Source organism: Anopheles aquasalis, chromosome 2, assembly GCF_943734665.1.
Source record: "Anopheles aquasalis chromosome 2, idAnoAquaMG_Q_19, whole genome shotgun sequence".
Classification (NCBI taxonomy): Eukaryota; Metazoa; Arthropoda; class Insecta; order Diptera; family Culicidae; genus Anopheles; species Anopheles aquasalis.
In genome coordinates, this window is record NC_064877.1 from 71,018,147 (window position 1) to 71,023,146 (window position 5,000).

The following is a 5,000-nucleotide window of genomic DNA, read 5'->3' on the forward strand; positions in this document are numbered from 1 at the left end:
ATCTAAGTAGCAGCCAATGTAGATTCTTCTCCGTAATTGAAGACCTGTCGTACGTACCTGTTTCTACGTCACTTCGAGCATTCCGGTACGGCGTCTCTACGGTCAGTGGCAACCAGGTTGTGGTCAGTGGAGTGGCCCCCTATGGTTCATCGCGAACCGTCTAGCATTATCGACAATAACAACAACAGCATCACTTGAAGTGTAATCTATTCGATCCTCCCTCCAGCTCTAGTCTAATTGACGCAAGAGAACTTCCGCGAACTGGAAACTGAATATGGATGGAACATGCAGGCCGATCAAATTTTCTGCTGAATGGCTATCGATCGATCTGGGGTTTCCCTGGTGGAACGTTACCGTCTACAAACGATCTACCATGGGCTAGCTTATTACGAACAAGGATAATACGATGCAAACCCTTGCGTTGGCTTCTGGAATCGTTTAGCGTATTCTGGAGAATTCGACCCATTTGCTAATCGGATGGAAAAGTACCATCTTGTCTGCCGCTACGGCGAAAGATCTCGATAAGGTAAAGCGAACGATCGGTTGCTACTGGAGCTTCGCAGTGAATGGTCGAACAACTGGTTGGCGCGTGCGCGGTGGTGATTAAAGCGCCGGTACGAGCTTGAACTTGATCTTGTTTAGCCGGCGCCGTCGTCTCTTGTCGCCCGTACAAGGTCTAGCGATGCCGAACCCCAGTTTCAGCACGCGATGTTGAAGGAGAATCGAAATGAAACCCTATTGCGCCACTGTTGTTTGAGACACGAAATTTCTGCTGAAAATTGATTCAGCTCAATTCAACACAGTGTATATCATGTGCAGAAGACAGAGAAGCAAACATTTTGCTCGGTTATTTTAAGAAACGCTTACAACGGTTGAGCAAAAGTCAATGACACGATCATGTCAAGATCGAAATGCCGCATGATTGATTAGGCTGGCATCAAGAATCAACCGAATCCACGCAACTGTGTCTTCTTCTCATTCTCTTCAAATACATCGCTACATCACGGAGATCATCCGGTTTCGATGGAAGAAGCGTGCATAAAATCGTCTCAGTTTCGACTGTCTTATCCGACGTCGCTGCTCTGCCCCAGACAGTTCGCTAGCGTTCAGTAAAATGTATTCCAGTCATAACGGCTAGCTGGACAGATACTTGAGCCTCGAACCAGACGGATATGCTAACGAACTCGTTTCGACAGTATCGCCGCACATTGCGGGAGGGAAATTCCTTAAAATAAAGATACATTTTATTATTCGCCTCTCGACAGTTGGCAGGTTTCTTATTTTCCAAATGCGATTTTCAACATTTCGGCCCCCCGTCCCCCACCAGCAGGACAATTTCGGATATTACGTAATCCCGCGAACCAGTAAACGGGTTTGCGTTTCGATTGGCTCGACGTAAATGTAATGCTCTGATATTGTGGGATGGATATGCTCTGCGGAGGTTAAACGTGAATTGGTGCTCGTATGCTGTAATGTTGAACAGTTGTAACTGGAAAACCAGTTACAGCTAAACCATACGGCCACGGTTGGATTATTGTAATACCGTTTCTATTGTGTTCAGTCTGCAGCACACATCGATTCGAAGGTGGGTGTTATTTTATTCCTCATGGACCGACAGTGACGTAGGCGTTGCATTTTATGCTCGGCTTTTTTTCTCAACACCGTCGGCTGGTATACAGGAACTTTAGCGATCTTCAGGACAGCTCAATGCAGTGCAATGAATTGACAATTTTGACGCTTCTACCGATCTGCGGTCATGATCGGAGTCGTCGCCGTTGCTGACCGTTGAAGCACACGCAGCTCAAGGGCAGACGTTTTAAGTGTCCATGACGATCGACGGTTGAGCAGCCTGCAAGGAGTGAAACACGAAATTTGGCTTCCAATTATTCGTTCGACTTTGATGCGATAATAATGCAGAGTGCAATAAGTCACTGCTGCATATAAGCGAACGACCGATGGGTACGGTCATCAATTGATGTCGTCTTGTCGAATCGTGCGTCTTCCTCGATCGCCGAAACTATCGATTCGTCACAACGACTTTGTATTCTACCGCGATTATTTGCATAAACGATACAGAATGCGATGATTTGTGTTTTTCTTTCAAATGCCCGCACAGTTTAGCGACAGCTTTGGGAAGTGCTAGCAACACAACCCGCGTGCAGAGAAGAACTACAAGCGTAAGACAGTTTCTACACACAGCCAAAATTTGGCGGCTAAAGTCAAAATTGTCGGCAAAAGTCAGAAGCTCCATATAAAAAAAATAATGGTGTGTGTAGGGACGCTTGAAAAGAAGAACTTCAGAAAAACTACAGAATCATCGCGAAATAACTTTAACACACCTGCAAACAGCTTTTTTAAAAATATAATATGCTTTAAGCTGATCGGCGGACACATAATGCTGCACTCCAGTGTAGGCCGTACCGTAGATGTAAATTTGTCTCCATCTGCCATTATTTTTTCCAAAATGTTGGAAAAATGAAGTTCTCTTTTTTTGACTTTAGCCGCCAAATTTTGGCTGTGTGTAGAAACTGTCTAAGGCTGGAACGCATAAGAGCCACTGATGACGCACGCCTAGGTCGTTGACTTTGAAACCGTTTTGGAAGTGCCATTGAGGATATGATCTTGGAATTGCTCTGAAGAACACTTAAGTAACTGTAGAACGCTTGCGAACGCTCAACGTTCTTTAAGACGCAGTCTGATAGTGAAACATTTGATTATTTTTTTAAACTGTTTTATTGTTTCTCTTTTGTTTGAGAGTCTCACTAGCTAATGAACATGAGAACCGTGGTAACGAGCATTGACCTAAACGAGAATCCTTTGACTCGCCCTGTAAAGCTATTGAAAGAAAAAAAAACCCGAGGTCCACCAGACTGAGTACAAACTTTAGAATCCTCCTACACTAAACACCAAGCATTGGACTAAACTACTAGACACACCACCGATATGCGCTAGCGAAATAAATGGAAAATTGATGTGAATCTGTTTTCGGCCTTACAATGCAAGCATGCTGAGTGTACCCACCTGTCTGTGGGCCGTCCCTCCAAAACCAACACGACGTTGTGCAAGAACCGGGCGTTTAGTTTGCGGAACGCAAAAAAGAAACATTTACCTTCCGCAGATTGGTTTCCATGAGTTTAGGCTTTGCGGCTGTTAGGTCGCGATAAGTCACGTGAGCGCAGCTCCAACGTGGTAGACCGTCGCCTAATGTGATCGCTGTGTTGTCCGTGCTTTTGGGTCGTCTGCAAACGTAACCTACATAACGGTTGCTTCGAAGATCAGCGATCAGCTGATGGCGGTTTGGTTCGCTACACCCGGTGACGCTCAATGGTTTTGCTGACAAACAGTTAAAGCTCGTCAATATTGGTATTACAGTCGATGAAGAGCATACGAGCGGCCAAGCAGCTGCGGATTCGAATAAACGATAACGCTTGAAACGCTACGCTGTTTTTACCCTTTTTTTGTTGCTCTCTTATCTATGCCGTCCTCCCAAAAACGAACCATCTCTCAAAGCAAATTGACGTAAGTGAACATTAGTTTGCGAAAATCATTCGACCATAGGCTGGCGGATGTTAGCGATTGCGGGTGTGCGTTTGCTAAGATCTTGACCGGTCAAGCGATGTGTACAGACTGGCGAAGAGCCTGAGCATTAAAAAATAGAGTCCGAGCGTTGTGTGGTCTTCGCTTTCTATTTTCATTGTTTGACTTTATTTTTTTTGTTTTACCTTCGTTTGATGAAACCTTTTTTTTACCTCACTTGGATATTGATAGGGAAATAGAGAATCCCAAACCCAATTGATTGGCCAATCGCCTCCTGATACTCTTTCTTCCGGCCGACACCGATCTGATGGTGGATGAGTTGAGCTTCTGAAGCGAGTACCACGCCGTAACCGCAATGACTTTCAACCCATCCCGGCCCATGGCCTCCTTCTGGAGCGAATGGGGTATGAAAAAGGAACTTGATGACCATGAAAATCTAATTACGAAAACTCATCTTTTCCCCCATCTTCTGGATGGTTTTCCGCCGATGGGAAGATGGCGAACCACGGAATGGTGGTCTCCGCAACGCCCGGCCACTCTGACGTTATTATGCTTTTCTCGGACGTTCTTGAATTTGCAGATTCCGAAATCGAAAGCACGCGGGTGCGATTTACGCAGTTCGGCTGTTTGCTTGGGATTCCCAAGATTGCGCCTTGGCGTGCCGAGAAGTGTCTGCGAAGCTCATACCAAAGCGGTTGTACAATAATTCGATAATTATTACATTCTGTTCCATCTTTTTATTATTTGCTGTTTGCTTGATTGATAGAACTGATCGCGCATAGAATTTCGATCCGTACGCTGTTTATTCAACCGAAGTTGTGGCGCAGTTATTATGCTGCTTGCTGTAATTTTTTACTAACTCCCGCTAAAATGTACAAGTTTATCTTCTTTTAGTTAATCTATTTTTGTAGAATGAACATTTACAAAAGATTTCTTTACGGCATTTTCTAATCCCTTATTCTGTTTCATGTTTTTTTAACCAATGAATGTGTAATCATACTAAATTGGCCTAATATGTCAGTGATTGCACAACTGTAAATGAAACATGTAGCTAGCATACGAAGGGCAGGGCCTGTGCAATGACTCATACGCTATCTAACCACGCAAGCAACGCAAGCAACACTGAGGTAAACCAGCAGCAGTCTAAATAGCTTCTTAAATTGTGTTAATTACTGTGGGATTTTTTTAGTGCTTGAACAATTAGTTTGTTGACACGATCTACGAGTAACTCGTTTCTTGCTCTGGCCGTCTCTCTCTCTCTCTCTCTCTCTCTCTCTCCATCGCATGATGATTTTTGAAAAGATCAGGCCGACTCGAACGCCTAGTTTACAGCCAATTGGTTTAGAGATTCTTTTTTCCTTGCTTACAAAAAAAACACAACTAAGCAGAAAGGTGAGACTGATAGTGATAATTGGTTCAAACACCTTCTCACTTAGTACGTACCGCGTCGCACGTGTCGATCC